At 39.5% G+C, this 20,454-nt stretch overlaps 1 protein-coding gene across 5 annotated transcripts in view; it reads right to left on the bottom strand.

Annotated features, from left to right (window-relative positions):
• Positions 1–20,454, bottom strand: part of cdkal1 (CDK5 regulatory subunit associated protein 1-like 1) — a 273,992-nt gene that overhangs the window by 213,935 nt on the left and 39,603 nt on the right. The window lies entirely within an intron of this gene.

Below are 20,454 nucleotides of genomic sequence, written 5' to 3'. Positions count from 1 at the left end.
TAACATACGACGTCTACATACAAACAAAGAGGGTTAGGGTTACCTTGCCTGTGTGTGCGTGCGTGCGTGCGTGCGTGTTGCTGATCAAAGGGTCAAACATCCTTGGTCAGGAAGAGGGTAGACTAGACCCCCCCCCGGTGAGGAAGTCCAGCAGTTCATCTAAACAGAAAAGCACTTAGACTAGAACAGACGTAGCTACGTTAATCCTACCATAAAACAATTAAGACAAGGTACGAACTTTCCCATGCTCCCAGGATATAGGTGTGCATTCTAGTGTGGAATACACACCAAGCCTCTGTAGCCTGTTAAAGATCACACAACTTATCACTACACAATTGATTATACACCTCTAAGCATCTATGGTTAAATATTTCTAAGCATAAATGACAATCAACAATACAAACTCTAACAAAAACACACGGTTTTAATTTAACTAGATCTCTACAAGAGACAAAAAGAAAAAACGTTTTGATATTTGTGAGAGTATGCGTGCAATTCTAGTTTTTAGGTTTTGAAAAGCACTTTGTCATTTAAACACAAGTTATGAATGAATTCTTTAAATACATGGCAATATGACTTTGCTGTCAGCAAAACCTTTGCATCACTAATTCTCAACATTAATTACATCAACTCCAATTGCTTTCAAATTCTTGATGTGGGATTTCAGCTGCTCGGCAGCTCCTTTTGCATGTTTTCATTCATAATGCTACAATGTTGTTTTACTACGGTCTGGATTGCTGGCAAGCCAATGTGCCACTGCGACTCTTAATATTAGCAATGCTGCCATAAAACAGCACAGCCTTGCTAAAATAAGCAAGGACATTAATGAAACATTAATGGTTATACTTTACGAGAACGGATGACAACAGGGCAACTTGCAATACTTGCAAAGTAGATATTTCATTTAAGGTAGGAAACACTACGAATATGCAAAAGCATTTGCTCACAAAACACGCGATAACCTTAAATGAATGTCGTGTTTTTAATTCCGCTCCAGACTCGTGAATCTCGAACCAGCAGCAGCGGTAACGTTTGCACGTCCTCTGCCGTTAATGCGGCAGGTAAATAGTCAACTAACAGTGCATATTATGTTAGCGCGATCTGCCTTATTACAAAACCTGCCATTACTGTGTGCTGCATTTAGGTGACCACGATGAGAGAGACAGACATAGTGTGGCTGGCGCTCGCTGGCAGTTCTCGCTGCAGTCTACCGGTAGCGTCCCTTTTCAGGCCAGGATAGTCACTGCTCGGTGACATTCGTCTAAGTTTGTGGTCAAAGGCTTGAACCCATTTGCCACAGCAGATGTCCCCAATTTCTGTAAGTGAATGTGTTTAATTGTAGGCAGGGACATTACTGGATATTCTTGTGTAATTGCTACAGAATAATTTATGTTATAATTTGTTATTGCTACAGAACAATATTTATTTTATTGTTTTACATTTACTATTTTTTTCCTGGGGACCCTGTGACACCCCATTGAAGAGCCGTAGGCTGGATCTCTTAAGATCTCACTGTTGGGTTTGTAAGGCCATGTTACTCCTAAATTTCTATCTTGTTCAAAGAGAAGATATAAAACAAAGTTCTAAGCTAATCGACCTTAGTGTTCTCCTTTTTAAAAAAGAATCGAATCATTAAACAGAATCGAAAATGGAATCGGAATCGTGAAAATCTTATCAATACCCATCCCTAAAATGGACCAAACTTCAGTCAGGAGAACAACTGAAATAATCCATCCACAATACGAGGTAAGTCATTAATATATTGCAACAACAAGGAAATAGAGCAGCTGTGAGAGAATTCAGCATTATTGAATCAATGGTACCGAAGTGGAGGAAGAAGAAGAATGACTTCAGTAAAGTTTGACTTGTCTGACTGTTTTGTTTCACTTAATGCGCCTTAGAATCCGGTGCACCTTATTTATGAAAACATACCCGCTCATCAACGGTGTGCCTTATGGCCTGAAAAATACGATAAGAGAATTTCTTTCCTATTATATAGACTACAGGAATGTTTTCCTCTTGTCTCATTTCATCTTAAATGCTAAACAGTACACTTATTAGACACTTTATTAGTTATACCTTGCTAGTACGTTCTGGGCCACCTTTCGCCTTCAGAACTACCTTAACATTTGATTGCATAGATTCAATATGATGCCGGAGATTTTCCTCAAGAGGTTTCTGCCCACACTGACATGATAGAATCAAACAGTTGCTGCAGCCTTGCTGGCTGCACCACTGACACATTTTCTTCCACCACACCCACGAAGTGCTCTTTTGGATTGGGATCTGGTGACTGTGGAGGCCATTAGAGTACAGTACACTCAGTGCCATAGGTCTAGGAGCCAGTTTGAGAGGATTTGGGCTTTCTGTGCTATATTATTTCTTTTAAAAATCGGGTTCAATGTCAAAATCCTGAAACTGAACGCCAAGTACCCACCAGAAGAACAAATATCCAAGTAAAGTTTTAATGAACTGCTGCCTGAGGCCCTTAGGTGACGCTAGCCATTCAACATTGTTTTAATGACTTGTACTTGTTACAGTAATTAACCTGGATTCTTTAAATCCCAGTGTCCTTTGCATGGAGAAGTGCTTTTCTTAAATTGCTGAATGATTTGCCTTTACAGTCCTCCATAGAGCTCCTTCCCTCTATTTAATTCTGTAACCTCAGATGGTTTCTGTTACCACCTACAGGTTTTAGCAACCTCTGCTTGTTTGCATTCTTCACACACCAGTACCAAGTTCTGTTCATGGACTTTTGACTTTTGTAGATTACCTGAACAGCTGCCTTCTGTTTCAGTTACTGGAACAGGGTTACAAGTTTCACATTCTATATTATCATTTTACAAGCTGGATTCAGTTCTCAGGCAACCCTAACACCATCATATCCTTTAATTTCACACAACAGACGCCACATCTTTAGTTCTTTGGGGTATTTTCATTTCCCTAACTTGGCAGTTAGTCTTAGAGCCCAAAAAAGCCAGTGGTTTAGCCCTGTAATTAATTGTTCGGGGCTCGTAATACTCGACACCAACTACTTTTTACTTCCCATCTTGCTTCATCAGTCTTCTACCTATGAAGACTTAGACTTAGGTCCACATAACTCTTGGTTACCTGGGACAAAAACAAACAAAAACAAAACAGAAACCAGCTTATGGCACCTTAAATCTTTAGAAACCAGAGAACACAGTTTCCATCAACTTAGATATTAGTTTTGAGTCATCTCTGATTATTCAGAAAGGAGCATTGACCTTGTTATTGAATAAATAGACTGAAAACAGGAACATGGGGAAGTTCTGTTACTAGATGACCTTGCAACTGTCACAAGAGTAACCAGTGGACGATTCTCAGATGGCAAGGCCTTAAAAGGAGGAAAACAGCTTTGAGTTCCTGAAAGTACAGGCATCTTAGTTTTGTGTGACTCACTGCTGCCATTAGCCTCTACAGTCTACTTCCTGAACAAACAGTGAGGTAAGAGAAAGAGTGAAGCAGGTGTTAAAGCAGGGAGGTGGGAACAAACACACTAACACAGCTAACATTATCTTATAGTTGGGGCTGGATCAGGTGATCAAGTACCCTCCCTTACCTACACTGCAACAGGCCTAGGCTCCTGGGGCCTTCCAATAATGCACCGTATGTTCTTCTTCACTCACCTCTTTGTGTGTTTATAAGTCACTCTGCACTTAATCGTTAGTTATTATTAATCTCTAGCTGTCTTTTGTCCTGTATTCTTCCACTCACCCCTAACCAGTCATAGCAGACGGCCACCTCTGCCTGAGCCTGGTTCTGCTGGAGGTTTCTTCTTGTTAGAAGGGAGTTTTTTCTTCCCACTATCGCCAAGTGCTTGCTCATAGGGGGTGATCTGATTGTTGGGGGGGTTTCTTTGTATTATTCTCGGTTTTTTACCTTACAACATAAAGCACCTTGATGCAACTGTTGTTGTGATTTATATAAATAAAACTGAACTCAAACCTCAGAGTCAGAGTAATAAAACACTCTACAGATTACATCAACAAAGCAACGACATCGCCAATAAATCATTCTAACAAACACGACCTAAACAAACAAGAACAAAGCCCAGTAAGAGTCATCCAATATGACTCCTAACATGACAGAGACTATGCAGGGAGCCTAATTGATCAGTGATTCCCCGGACAACACAGATCCATGTGTATATATATCCACTATGTCCAAAGCCCCACACACACACACACACACACACACACACACACACCATCACTAGTTGTAGAGAGAGCATAACCTCCAAAACCTTTCAGGGACCTCTGGCCTCTTCAACATGACCTTTTCCAAGGGTCGCTGCAGATTTATCAAACAGCATATAATGAGCATTACAGCCATCATCACTCACCAGTGCTAGCTTTCTTGCTGGAAAACACACACAGAACAATATACAGGCCAAATAAAAACAACACCACAGTGTCAGCGCTCCTGCTGAGACCTCCCATTTCAAAATATTTCACCATTTTCTTATTACACCTGACAGCCCACACCGTCTCTCAATCGTGCACTTCTGCCCCACTGCTTCACTTTTTATATTTTCTATTTACCTTTGTTATCACACCACACAAACTCTAAGTCACTCACTGATGGCAGTGGCGTGTAGCTGCCAATGGGTATATTATGTTGCTGTTACCAGAGTCAGTTTGAAACACAAGCCCCCATGACAGAGCAACACAGCTGCGACAGTATTATTGACATCTATTCTTATTAACAGCCTGAGTGCTGTGGATGACAAACTGACATCATTGTATCAATTACCCATTTGTTTTGTTAATTCAGTGATTAAAAGTCAATCTATATAATATTACACAAACTGTCATTTATGGAAATCAAACCCACGCAACCCAAGATAAGACTACAAAGATTCTCATCTCAATCGTCTGCAGACACTTCAGAGAAATGCAGTTTCCTCCTCTGTCGAGGTAAGGCTGACTCGGTTTTAACATATGCATAAAGAATTGTGATATATGCAATTCATGAAAACAAAATGCAACACATAAATGTCAAAATCTGGAATGCTTGTTTACATATCCTACAATTACTGGCTTTTTCAAATGCCATGTGTCTTTCCAGATACGGGACTATCAGTGGCATACACATCTGTTAATAAGACAGTATTTCCTGAGAAGTCTAAGAATTGCATGTCCATCAAAATAACTACAGAGGGATTTAGCTCATTCAGCTTTCTCTCACACAACGTGGAGAGTGATTTGCCAGAACAACATAAAAAAAAGCAGTTTGCATAAAGCAGTGGCAATCCTGTCACAGTGAGTAAATGCACACAGTATGGTGAATCGGAACGATATACTATATATACAGAGTATTTATTTTAAAAAAGAACCATACGATTTCAAAGTGCTTTAATTTCGCAGCCGTTCACCGGTAACAACCAAAGCAGAAAAAAGGGATTCGTGAGTTTTTATGTGGTTGTCGGTGTGTTAAATAAAAACAGCAGTGGCTGCAATGACTCCAGATATGCTCACAAACGCATGGGATGAGTTTGACTATTATGGAAATGTGCCATGCATCCAGAGGGGACACACTTGACCACTTGTAAACAGTGTTTTGCATGTAAAACTTTATATTCAGCCATGCTGCTTAAAATTTTTTTAAATAAGCTTCTATGTCCGTTACTTGAAAAAAAAAATTTATATATAAAAAAAGAAAAGAACAAGAAACCATCGGCAGCTCTGGTGCTCTCTGGTAGATGCCAGTCGAGCAGCTCTGTAAGCGCAAGTTCCTCTGCAGGAAGTGAGGCCCTTGTGCCACCCTCATGAAGTCTTTTAGGTCAGAAACATGCACACGAGGAGCCCTCTGTAGGTCATTTTGTAAGGTTGATTAACATCGCCTTCATGCTCAAACCAGTCAGTGACCCCTTTCGAGCCCTACAGATGGAGGGACTGTCATCTGAGAGGGTACGACTCCAATAATGAGTGAAGTTAAAGAAACCATTTGGACAAAAGTTACAATCAGAACAACTGCAAGCGACTCTTTTCTCTAAAGGGACAACTGGACCGAAATTATGCAAGCAAAATGTCACCCAGTGAATCACTCTTTTAGTAACTTGTTTCAAACGTAGTGCAAAAGCAGCGAAGTAGTAGATATTCACGAGAAATAAACAGAATATTAAAGGAAGAGGTTACTTCGTGTTTTAATTCCATTTTTACAAACTGATAAGATTTTCTCCAGGCACTGTTAAGTTTTGCTTATCAAAAAAATAAAATAAAACCTACAATCCAGTTTCAAGCCTATTAACGCACATAAACTGTATGTTTTGGAGCCAAATTCCTGTCATTTAAAAGAATACTCCGCTTTTCAGGAAAACTCGCGGATATGGATGGAGCCCTGCCTAGCCATTCGCTATTTCTTTATCCAAGTCAATCCAGACTATCCCATTCCCAGACTCATCCTCTCACAGATGTTTAAAGCCCTTATCTAAAACTGCAGTGGGAAATGCAACCCTCCCACCAATGACAGAAAACATATGGGCCTACAGTTCTGCTTTAATTTTAATCTTACCAAATTGTGGCCTGAGCCCCCCCCCCTCACTTTTTAATAACTTGAGTAGGCACAATGCTTAATATACATTTAAAAGGTCATTATCCAATTTTCCCTCTTCCTCTCTGTATATTATTTCCTACTCTTTGGTTTCGTCTTCGTCACATCCGTCCTATACAAAATTAAATAATCAACATGATTGCAGAGACCCTGAATATGGGTAAGAGATTCTTTTAAGCTTTTTAAACCAACTAACTCACAAAAAGTTGAATTCAACTTGAGATTTAACTATGGAAACCATTTACTCGTAAAACACCACAGTGAAAGGTCCTCCATTTATCTTCAAATCTATATTAACTTGGTCTCTTATGGCTTAAATCCACAATCGGGGATCAGCAAAAATGCAGGAGCCCAGTAGGGTGCCTTAAGAGCTCAGCCGTCTGAACAGATGAAAGGCGGGAGTTGTTTGTGATTGCTATTCAAGAAGGCTTTATAAGGCCAGCAACAATGTGACAGGCTGTGATTATGCAGCCATTCGTTTAAGGGATCACTCATGTGCACACATCACTTGAAATACGCAACAAAACACACAAAAATAAATATCTGTTTTCCAGCAGACTTGAGCTTTTGCTCAGTTTGAGATAAAAGCTTAAGAAGATTTGAAGTGCATCCATTAGTTTGTAATTTTATTAATTATTCTCCACGACTGCTTAAACAAGCACCATATTTCCTATTAAATGTAATTACCAACAATTAAATCATTTAGATGCAATAACATGAAAACATGAGTGCATACAAAGAACACACAGATGCAAAATCAAGCTGGAGTAAAGTCATGTTTATCAAGATCTGGTTGCATGATGAGAGGTTATTGATTCAGGAGAGGCGCTGCAGTGAGGGAGGCCCACAGTGTGGACGCATGCACCACACCTCGAAACCATAGGCTCACGGCGAGTTAAACCTGGTCAAAAGCTTTTTGCAAATCAGGAAAAGCTTGATGGCAGGTTGCTTAAGAAGCTTAATATTGATCAGTTTGGCTCCATTTCTGAAATGATCACTTTAAGTCCAGTATTGGTTCAGACATCAGTCTCTTCCTCTGGCAACTTCTGCATCTGAAGGCTTCTCTCACTTCCTCACGCCGTATTTAAAAATAGTTTGGAGTCAAGTTAACTGCGAGTTTGACGTCAGTCAGTTAGCTGGTTCACTGCCCACCCTCCTCAGTGGATCCTGTGTGGCGCAAAGAACATCAAGTGTGGTTCTTCCTATGTCTTTTTAAAGCCTATTGCTGAGAAGAAAAGGAGAGGTATGGGAGTATAATTCCCACTTCAAACATAAAAAGAATAACACAGGCTACACCTGTGGGAGAGCACAGATTAAGGGGTTACCTCATTTCCATGCAGCGATAAATGTTTCTTAAGTCTCTGCAGCAAACGACACTGGGACCAGTCTCATGAATGGGGAACACCTCCAGAATTTATTTTAATGGTAATTATTAGAATTGTATAATTTAGGGCAAGCGTTCAAAGGAAGCCAATAACTAATAAGAAGTTGGTGATCCAGAAATATCCCTGTGATCATGGAAAACATGTTTTTGGCCTTTCATATCCAAAAGGTCAAAGGTAACCTCAAAAATACTTTTTGGCCATGCTTTAATGCACCAACTCAGGAACAGGAGGGAAGACTAAATGTGCCGTCTACCACATATTTTCACATATGGATCTCGGGGAAGTGTTGTTTAGTTTATAGCTGGCAGGTAATCGGATTTGCAGTACACAGGCAGAAACCCTACATGTTAGGACTTCATGTTTTGGCACTTTGCCCTTTAACTAGTCACAATCCCCCAAACTAAGCCAAGACTGTTAAATTGATGTCAGAGCACTTCATGTCCAACTTGAATATGTTTATTGTTCTCCACTGATTTAAAATTATTCTAATGATCATTTCTAAACTGGTTGAACTACATTTCTCTCTCTACAGAAATTGTGTATCCTGAGAAACAACAAACAACCTCTGAGATGACATTGCAAGACTAAACTGGTATGGACTTTAACTGGCTGTGGAAATGAAAGCGCCTTCTACTTAATGTTTTTAAGCAAGCCAAGAAAAGTCACCTCTAAAAGGAAGAGGGATCTAATATTTTTAGCTTTTTATCAAATTACACTCATCCCTTCTGATGCTTGAGAAGCCCATGACCTTTTCTGATAAACAAGCTTAAAAATGCTAAGGTTGTTACTTTACTTAAAGCGTTGCTTGCACCACAAACATTGGAGCTGACTGTTTGTTGTTAAGGCTGAATGTCTTAGGATAAGTACCAAACCTAGCCTGACAGCAGGTAAGTCATTTGAAAAGGATAAGGCTAGGATGACAGATAATGACCCGATTACGTGTCCAGTTAAGTCACACTTAAGTCAATCAGGTCAAAGCTAGAGCTATTCCCAAGACGCTGGGGTCATGGAGTGGAAGGTGTATTGTTAAGGTAAAGTTGTAAGAAGAGGAACCTATCAGTATTATGAACAGCTTTAATAAGATTTAATATGTATTACATTTAATGAGAATATTATGACATAGCTATTGTGTTGGCAGGGCCTATAAAATATCAGATATCCACTTTGAGCTTGTTTTGACCACTAGTTTCATATAACCTCAAAATGAATATGAAGCAACAGAGAAGAAAGAAGCAGAACAAGGCAGATAAACATAGTGCAAAACAGCCAAAGCCACTTGAACTGCTCATGAATTACTAGGTGCAGTCTGTTTTTCATTTGTGCGTGCCCTTTTAATTTCAAGGACTCTCTTAGCAAACTTAAAAAAGGAAATTATGACTACATTCTGAAAAATAATGTGTATGGTTCACAATGATATAAATCCACAAAAAGCAGGACAGAAATAGGGGGCAGTAATATCACTCAAAATCTCAACAATAGCAGATAATCTTCTCTCTACTCGACAAACCAACATATTATAAAAATAGAAGAAAACTGAAAACTCAAGTATACTCCAACTATGCAGATGTTAAAACAAGGTCAGGTTGGGGTCAGTCCCAGCTTCGGTGTGGTTCTCACACAGCCCTGGGCTCAGTGAGGCCAAAACAGGATGCCTGAACTCGGCTACACTCTCCCATCGTTTCTCCCCCGTCTGTCCATCCGTCCATCTCTCCCTCTCTATTTTTGTGTCTGTGTGTACCCAAAAATGTAGGCTAATGCCCTGCAGAACTGACAGATTAAATGCCAATCCCTGGGTTTCTACCAAAACCAGCCCAAGGCATCAAGCTCTGTGTATATGTGTGTGTATGTGTGTGTGTGTGTGTGTGTGTGTGTGTGTGTGTGTCTCTCCAGCCAGACACAAATTCTTGCCCGCATCTCTGCTGTACTGCCTGAACACAGACAAAACAACTGCCCTTAGTAAACAGCTCTAAAGGTCACTGCAGATATTTCAGATTGTTTATACCTCGTTGTCATGTCCTCATGAAAAGGAAACATTTCTGGCCTTAATGTCAGTCACTTCTGTGTTCAGTTCATTCGAAATAACATGCTGGCAAGGCCTGTTCAGCACCTCTGTAAGTTATAAGTACTTTTAGAGGAAAACAAGTCAGGATTTTGGGAAATATTTATGAATGCTTGAGTCATTGAGGTCACTGTCTAACCCTTTATTAAATCAGTGGGTCAGATTTTGCCATTTAAAAGATTTATCAGATTGACTACGGTCTCGGCGCAAGTAATTCAAGGTTTTCGAGAGACCCGCTCATTCTCAGAGCAGAATAACGTTTTGATGCTGTACGTTCTCCTTGGTAGATGTTTCATCAGAAATCAGTGAAATAAAAGTCACTTTTTCTAAATTGCATGGACTGAAGAGCATAATCACCACCTATAACTTCACTGTATACAGTGGTGTAAAAAAGTGTTTGTCAAAATTCCTTCAAAGCGCTATTAAAGGCTCTTCGCCAGTTATTGCAAATGCTTGATTGCAGTTGTTGCTGCTAAGGGTGGCCTAACCAGTTATTAGGTTTATCGGGGGGGAATCACTTTTCCACACAGGGCCATGTAGGTTTGGAGTTCTTTTCCCCTTAATAACCGACACCTTCATTTAGAAAGTGCATTTTGTTTACAGTATTATAAGGCGCACTTAAAATTTTCTCAAAAATCGACAGTGCGCCTTATAATCCGGTGTACCTTATGTATTTGTAACACACGATACTTTACCACTACTGAATGTAGAGAAAGTTAGGATCTTAGGCTTATGGCCTCTAGGAATCGACTAAGGAGCGAATGACACACAGCTAAAAGAACAGTCAACATTTATTCAAAACAAAACCAAAAACAGTCATTCAACAGTTCACAACAGTTCCAATTGTCCATATTTGTCAGTCTGTGTATTCAGTTTTAGAGTTCAGAGTTCAGTGTTCAGAGTTCTTTTCAGTCTTTTCAGTTCGGGTGTGTGAGTGTGTGTGTATAGTGTTAATGTTAGTAGTACTACCCGGGTAGTGTATTGTTCTGAGATCTCATAAGCTTATCTGTCAAGAAGTAACGCAGTTGTCACTTCTAAGTAGGCTGGAAATCTTTCCTGCATCGCAGCTGGGGATCCGGAATCCTGGCTCGCAACTTTAGACTCCAACAAAAAAACCAACCTGCACAGGGCAGTGAACATATTTTACATGAATATCATATAACAACTTAATCAACACTAGTGACCAAATGTCTCTCACTCTTTGTATATAACGACTTAATGCAATCAATAATAAAATTAATCAAAGAACCTTAAAACAATTTCCACATCATACAAATTTAACTCAAATCTCATATTTTGTGAACAGCAGTCACATCAATCCAATGAATTGAGAGAATGTACATTACTGATGCACGAGGAAAGTGCAAAACGTGGTCGCAGTACTATTTAGCCAAAGACTGCTCATATTTATCATCTCATTACAATAAATAAAACTTACCTACTAGCTTCCAAAGAAATATTTCCGATTGGCTTAAAACATTCACAAGTGAAGAAATAAAAAGATAATACAGCACTTAAAAGGAACACATGAAATTTACATTATACTGAGCTAACGATTAGCTTGCTATGCTAGCGCAGTTAGTCAACTCACCGGAAATGAACAAAAAACACAAAAACAGAGGTACATCAGCATCAACAAAAAGTGTCCGCGTTTCCCAACAAGCGGAAAAGTAAAATCCAATTTGTGTCTTCACACACAATCCTTGTTCAAGAAAAAGGTTAAGGAAAAACTCTGTGAGTAGCTCCGACCAGCATACGTAGCCTTAGCGCTATTCTCCTTCTCTATAGTTCTCAACTCAAGTTCACAAGCACTAAACAATCTCATAGTGCCACCTACTGACATTCTTGGGGAACAGCAGTTCATTTTCATGAGGCAGATTTTAGGTGGGTTACATATTAATTCTGGTTGTGCTTACTGACCTTGAACCGATTTTATGTGCTACACGGCGCTCAAAAATCTGTCAAAAAATGTTTTAGTACGACTTTGGTAAACTACGAAGCCGCACCGCTTGATGGATTGACGGAGCACTACGAGACGCGTAACATACCGACGATTTGTCACATCCCGAGGCGTCCCACAGGAACGGGAATCGAACAGAATGACACTCTCGAGGGTAACACACGTTCCAGCCGTGTATTCCAGCCCCAACCCTAACCTTAATAATAACCATAACCACAACCTTAATCGTGTTAATGTTTTCCAAAGCGATTAATGATGAGAAAGTAAAATAAATAGATTCATTCCAAACGGTTCTCATGTTTCCAAGTTTGACTTATCTGACTGTTTTGATTTGCTTAATGTGCCTTATAATCCGGTGCGCCTTAAGGTCCGAAAAATACAGTACTTGTATTATCTTTGTCTAACATTTCAATTTGTTTGATGACCTGAAACACTGGAGTGTGATAAACAAGTATTAAATTAGAAAAATACTGGGGAACAAACCATGTTCCATCCTTGTATCACATCAAAACACCAATGCATAACCATAACTAGGATGATATTTGATATGTAGCATAGTTATGAAGTAGCTTTGGTTTCGTTTTCCAATCTACTTTTGGCAGCATATGGTCTAAAATTAAAGGCCCTAAATTTACACAGAAACTTCTGCCAAGGCAACACTGATGTAAACTGTCCTGTAGCCAAGGGTTATAACACAAAGTCACACCCAGCCTACACATCTGTTAGAAATACTCCGTATAAGCACATTACATATACACTTTGGACGTCTTCCACGAGTTCATTCTGTGTGATGTGGGCCCCTTTTCAATTAACAACTGTTTTTTTTTCCCTTCTTGCGGTTGTTTCATGAATATTAAAATTATATTGAAATGAATGTAAATATAATATGGGAATTGGTGTATTTGGAAGTATAGAGCTCTGAGCTGGTTTCTAATTCGTTAAACATCCATTCCCTTGATCATACTAATTAGTAGAAACAGCCAAGTGGAGAAATCCAACACATGCTGAAATACACACAAACGGAGAGCGGTTTAATTGCAGCGTGCTGAGCAACTACTCCTTTAATGTATTCTGCATTCATTGATTTGAGAGGTCTCTGACATTGAATTACACTATAGATTCTGGCATTTAAATGCACACGCATGCTTTCCCAAACATCCATACTAACTGACTTTTTAGCATTCAGAAGCTGCTCTATTAGCAGTTTATGCTACTTAGTTCCTGATGCCAAAGCCCTGCCGGAGGAGTAAACAGCAGGGTGGAGTAGACCTTCACTCTTTTAAAGGATCCTGGAAGGTATCCAATCTCTCCCTGCACGCTGACCGGAGAGAGCCAGACGAGCACAAACTGAAAACGCTGAGGGGCAACCGTACGGCTGGCATTGCAACACCAGTGAAAGTAATTATTAAGCAAACAAATTCTGTCTTGGGCTTTCATATAATCTCAATTATAATCAGCACAGAATAAATCTGAACCTCTCCTAGGCATCCTTGACGAACACGCATTTTATCGGCGCTCACTATAGATCTACCATAAATGGATTTTGTGCGTGCACTCACACAAACTCGCTCACACTGCAGACTCAAAAGAAACCTCATGCATATCTGATCGCGTTCTCTCACTGGGAAACCCTTCACACCAGACACAGAGCGCTCTGCCTGGGCATTCATCCACCTGACAACCCTCATACACATATGCGCAAATTCAGCTCCTTATCGCACACACACTTGGCATGGATGCCAACTAAGCCCCAGTTCTCCTGAAGTAATAAACCATCTTTTCACTGTGTCTTTCCAAACCACCATAGAAGACTGTTCAAAGCCCCTGTGTTTGAGTTTAAAACCCCTCAGCTCGTTTATTATTACACTTGTTACTTGTGTGACCACGATAATGTGTGTGTTTATGTTTGGCCGGTGTTCATTTGGCTTTTTCCTCTTACACATGATAGTACACAACTATATATCACAATTAACTGTCACATTTACCCCTATAAAAATCAATTTATCTATGTTTTAGGAAATATTTAATAGGTGTACATACATTTGGACCAAGTTTAATTAAGGGACCTTTAATGTTTTCCTTTGTTTTTATATAAAAATCAATACGCTAGTGATCTTCGATTGTAACAAATGTAACAACGCAACAAATAATGCATTTCTCATTCATCTTTGTCAATGCGAAAGGTCACTGAGGACCTTAATAACCCGTGTGATACTGTTCTCAAATGCCTCTCGAATGACACTTTAGTAAATATTAAAATGTTCATATTTTAATAAAACTGTGCTGAAGCCTACAATACTGCATAATTAAGGCACTGGCTGCTTTGAGTGTCAAGTAGATGCCATTCTGTCTTGTATATTAGAAGACACTTGAAGTAGACAGCTGCTCAGATTTCCCAGTGCACATTTTAATTTCAGCCTGTTTTTCACTGGTGAATATTAATTTTATATAAGTGATATTTCACATTATACTTCTTATGACTCAAGTTCTCTGATTTGTTTTACTCTTCCTGCCAAAGTCTTTTAACATATTACATTTTTACCATGTGGAGTAGAGCGAGCAGGCACCTGTGCAGTGCAGAGCTGTGGCTAACAAGTCCTCGGGTTTCTTTCACTTTTTCCTGTGACAGGCACTTGGCATATTTTGTGACAAGGTTAGGATGTCGGCTATGTTTCCTTGTAAAGCAGCAATATTTGCCTATAACTTTACTTTGTCCTGTATCGTGTTTACTAAACTTAAAATGTGGCCACGCATTTCTTTTTATGGAGTAACTCCTCTCTACCAGTCATTCCAACAGTGGACTGGTTTTCACTTTTCTTGCTGTCCTTTGGACTAACACTTTTTAGATCGGACAGTGAGTTAGCTATCTACTTTTTACAGAAATCTATGCTCAAACCAGCTTAACACCAATGATTAGCTGGTAAAGAGTTGAAATTCATACATGCACACATACACTACCAGTCACAAGTTTGGACACACCTACTCATTTAATGGTTTTCCATTATTTTCATGACTATTTACATTGTAGATTCTCACTGAAGGCATCAAAACTATGAATGAACACATACAGAATTATGTAGTAAACAAGAAAGTGTAAAATAACTCAAAATGTGTTTTATATTTCAGATTCTCCAAAATATCCACTATTTGCTTTGATTACTGCTTTGCACACTCTTGGGTGCTCTCTTAATGAGCTTCATGAGGAAGTCACCAAAGAACTCAAATTTGGACTCATCAGACCAAAGCACAGATTTTCACTGGTCCAATGTCCATTCCTTGTGTTTCTTGTTGTTTTTCCTTATTAGTTGTTTCTTAGCAGCTATTTGACCATAAAGGCCTGATTCAGTTTGCTCTGAACAGTAGATGTAGAGATGTGTCTGCTACTGGAACTCTGTGTGGCATTTATCTGGGCTCTCATCTGAGGCACTGTTAACTTGCGATTTCTGAGGCTGATGACTCAGGTGAATTTATCCTCAGCAGCAGAGGTGACTCTTGGTCTTCCTTCCTGGGGCGCCAGTTTTCTTGCAGGGTTTGATGAGTTTGTGAGTTTTAGCAACTGACTGACCTTCAGTTTTTAAAGTAATGATGGACTGAGTTTCACTTTTCTTAGCTGATTGGTTCTTGCCATAGCATGAATTCTAACAGTTGCCAAATAGGGCTGTCAGCTGTGTACCAAGCTGACTTCTGCACAACACAACTGATGGTCCCAACCCCGTTACGAAGGCAAAAAGTTCCACAAATGAACCCTGACAAGGCACACACGTGAAAACCATTTCAGGTGACTACATCATGAAGCTCATTGAGAGAAGGCCAGGGGTTTTCAGCACTGTCAACAAGGCAAAGGGTGGTTACTTTGAGGAATCTAAAATATAAGACATATTTAGATTTATTTATCCATTTCTTCTCCTGCATTATATACTTGATGTCTTCAGTTTGTATCTACAATGTAGAAAGTCGTAGAAATAAAGAAAAACCATTGAATGAGAAGGTGTGTCCAAACTTTCCACTGGTAGTGTACATACTTTATCAAGGTTACAAGTCAACTTATCACAAAGCAGAATTTAAGAATTCATATGAAATGAAATAACCTACAGTTTGGTACAACAAGTTAGGCCCTAAGAAAAGCAGTTTAATGGCCGAATGAGGCCTGCTCCCTTGTTATTTAATGGCAAACGAAATGATCAAATGATGATCCAAAGTGTTGAATTTGTATTTTATAGCTTTTCACTATAATTTTAAATATGAGGCCCAAATAGATGCACGTGCAGGAGGCCATCATTAGAACTAAGATTAACTTGAAGCAGGTTGATGGGGAGAGAAAAGTATGGAGAAGGAGAGAGCAAGCTCATGATGTGTAGCATAGCACAGGCCAGAGGAACTATTGATTGATTCTCTGAGTGCTGATAGAAGTATCAGAATGAATTAAGAAGTGTGTAGGACTGTACTCTGCTCACATTCAGACAAATGCTGGAAAACTGAACAGTGCAAATGGATAACGACCCACAGCAAAAACAATCCAAGAGTTTCTCAAAGCAACAAAATGGGCTACCAGGTTGACATTACACCAAGTCACATGATCTGAACCCAACAGAACAGCTTTTCAGTTTTTAAATACAAAACTGAAGGCAGAGACTCACAAACAAGCAACAGCTGAAAGTGGCTACAGTGTTCGCTGATATCCACCGAGGTCTAAATCAAGTGCAGTGTTGCAGAGAGGCAAAACTACAAAAACCGTCTTTGTCCAAACAAACTATGGACCTTACTATCTGAACAGAAATATTGCCCCAGCCCATGCAAGTGTGTGCGAAGTCTGAGTGTGAGTGTGTGGTACCAGGAGGCGCAGGCGTAAGGGCTACCGTGTGACTGAGCACGAGGCAGCTCGTGTGCCTGTCTCCTCCTCTCATTTTCCCCCCTCTCTCTGTCCATCATACAAAGAGAAGGCAAAGAAAAAAAATAATTCTTGGGGAAAAGAACAAAATGGAACGACATGTCGGCATTTGGATTCACTCACATCCCGTACCCCCTCATTTTGTGTCTCCATCTTGCACGTTGCAAATGATGAAAGGGAGAAAAACTTTTCCATTTCTTCTGTGTACGTGTGTGCATCTGTGTGTGAGTGTTTTTGTCCTTCTCAGTGAATAGAGCATTAATTGCATTAGCATTACAGCTGGGTGATTTTCCAGTCTAAGAAAAACTCTAGCATCAACGAGGAAGACATTTCAAAGTCCTGACGTGTGTTGTTATTTCGTGCATTTCAATTGGCAAATTCGAAGCATTATTTTAAAAAAAAAATGCCATAACAAAAGGAATGAAAGAACCGAGCACCAGGAGACAGCTGGAGCATGAAGATTGAACTGATCAGGTTGGCCAAGTAAAACTGTTCGGCTCTTGAAATATTCCCTTGATAGAAGTTATTCAATTGCAATAATTCAGCCACCAAAATGAAAATGTGGCAGATAATAAATTAAAGCTTTAGCCTGATTTAGCCCAAAATGCAAATAATCTAAAAGAGTAAAATCTAAAAACAAAGTGAAGCTAACTGGGGCTCAGCTCTTTTGTTTGGCTGGTGCAGAAATTCAGCTGGTGCTCCATGCTGTGTGTTGTCGGTTTGTAATGAGAGGGGCAATAAAGAAAATAAAGGAATATCATAATAACAAACAATAACTAAAATCTTTCTCAATTTTCTGAGTATTTAAGCCAGAATAAAATCCCTGATATCTAATTAGGTTGTATTTTTGATTATTGTTAGTTCTCTCTGTGGGCCACTGATGCACTGGAGCAGCTGAGGTCAGAGCAAAAGCGTGTTAACCTGCACTCTCTCGAGAGGCCCCAGGAGAGAAGCTCAAGTGTATATTAATTTCACACGACTAACTTGATGTTAGACAAGGATCATTAATTCCACTTTCCCTCTTCACACTGGCATGGTAAGGTTAAAACCGCATGCAATAATATGCAGTATATGGACATAAAAACATATATGTGTGCTTAAATCATTTGGGATTTGGATTTCTTACTCAAAGTAAACCTTAAAACCTTTAGTAGCAAAATCCAAGTTCTGAGTCGCAAACAAAAGCACATACCCGCCAGGTGTGTGCGCCCCTGATGGAGGCAAATTAATCAAAATGCAAAACAGTTAGCTTAATTTCTCTGTGTTTATGCAAATAGGTGTGTGTGTGTGTGTGTGTGTGTGTGTGTGTGTGTGTGTGTGTGTGTGTGTGTGTGTGTGTGTGTGTGTGTGTATTGCTGAGAGAGACCAGTAGAACAGTGAGTAGGTGGAAATTGACACCGGGCAAAAGGGTAAAAAAAGAACACACACACAAAATTATGCATAAGAAAAATGGTTTTCGCAAAAAAGCATCACAGTTATGTCCACGTTGGAGTAAAAAGGTACATTTTGAAATAATTAAAGATGTTTAAAGATCTACAGTCATGGTAAAGTAAACCCTCTGTCAAGTCTGGGGTTTTATTAGTCAGAATATGGTAAAAATCCATCTAGTCCTCACAAAATTTACAATTATTTTAATACAAACTCTAAGTACACCCCGGGATTCACTAGCTTGTAGAACCTCCTACTAGCAACAACTAAAAGTAACGGTTTCCATATGACCTTTTCAGTGTCTCATATTGCTGTGGATAAATGTTAGGCTTGGTTCATTGAGATTTGTAGGCATTTGTTTATGCATAGCTCTCTTAAGGTCCTGTTATAGCATTTCAATCAAGTTAAGTTTTGGACTTTGGGCCGTTACACCTTTTTCAACCATTCTGTTGTAGGTTTGCTGCTGTGCTTAGGATCATTATCCTATTGCTTGACCCACTGTGGACCAAGCTTTAGCTGTCAGAAAGATTCTCTAGAATACTTTGGTATACAGAGGAGTTAATGGTTGATTCAATGACCGCAGGTTGCCTAGGACCTGAATCTGCAAAACACCCCTAAATCATCAGCCCTCCACCACCGTGCTCATTGCCTGTGTTTGGTCTTGACAAACATGGCACTGTGCATCATGACCAGCATCTCCACTTTGTTCTCGTTTGTCCAAAACACATTGTTCTAGGGATGGGCGATATATCGAATGTACTTGATGCCTCACGAGTTTTTCCATGTACGATGGTTAAAACGGCTTTATCGTAACCATTGAGTATACATCGAGTAACTGCCATGGCATTAAGCTGTCTGCATGTAATTCACTGCGAGTTTTCTTTCTCCCACACACTGCAAATGCATCATTACCCCTCCCAACCAGAAAATCTTCTACATGGCACACATGCATGTTTATACACGACCAGACTGGGAAAAATAACCATAAAATGTTTTTAAAAAACCAAACATTTTAATTCATTCAGATTTTTTGAATTCAAAGTGAAGAAAAAAAAAAAAACACTGAATGGTGAATTTGAATGAGTATACCAGTGCAATAGTGCATTTTAGGCACTTTATGGTTGCAAATAAAATTTGTTTTGGGAGGTGATTTAAAAGGCTGCCGGTTCGATCCCCAGCTCTGTGTGTCTTGGTCGTTGTGTCCTTGGGCAAGACACGTCACCTACCGCCTACTGGTGTTGGCCAGAGGGGCCGATGGCGCAATATGGCAGCGTCGCTTCTGTCAGTCTGCCCCAGGACAGCTGTGGCTACAACTGTAGCTGCCTCCACCAGTGTGTGAATGTGTGAGTGAATGAATAATGGAATTGTAAAGCGCTTTGAGGGTCTCGAAAAGCGCTGTATAAAAAAAAAAAAAATGCAATCCAATATCGTGATATATATATCGTGTTATAGCCAAAAATATATTGTGATATTAGATTTTCCTCATATCGCCCAGACCTACATTGTTCCAGAAGTCTTGTAGTCTGTTCAGATGGAACTTTGTAAACCTAAGCTGTGCTGCCATATTCTTTGCAGAGAGGAGAGGCTTTCTCTGGGCAACCCTTGCAAACAAACAGTACTTTTCAGCCTTCTTCTAACTGTACATTAACATGCTAATTGAGGCTGTGAAGTCTCAGATGTACCTCTTAGGTTTTTTTGAGTTTCGATGAGAATTTCATGCTCTGAACTCAGGATGTCCGCTCCTGGAAAAAATGTTCGCATTTCCTTTACGATCATCTGAATGATCCACACCAGCAAAAGGGACAAAATTCTGCTTTTATAGATGTGCTCACCCTTGTTAATGATCACTTAATCAAGTGCATTTGATTAGCAGCACCTGGGGGCTACTTACCTTCTTATTTCCTATGGGAGAAGTAAGGCTGCACTTAGTGCTTCTGCATTTTGCCTTAAAATGTGTTAAACATGCCATGTTTTGTAGTTCATTTGTGTTAAATTGATCCTGGATTACGTTTTCTAACAAAACACAATTAGATGTTCATTTATTTATGAGTGAATTGTGCTCCCTTGTCACACATAGTTGTGATCGTGATTCAGATTTAGTAATATAAGACATAATTATTATAACAAAACAAACTCGCTACAGCGGGGAAATCTTTTT

Source organism: Aulonocara stuartgranti, assembly GCF_965226115.1.
Source record: "Aulonocara stuartgranti genome assembly, chromosome: 11".
In the NCBI taxonomy this organism is placed as follows: Eukaryota; Metazoa; Chordata; class Actinopteri; order Cichliformes; family Cichlidae; genus Aulonocara; species Aulonocara stuartgranti.
The sequence above is the reverse complement of the archived record's forward strand: the minus strand, read 5'-3'. Positions and strand labels throughout refer to the sequence as shown.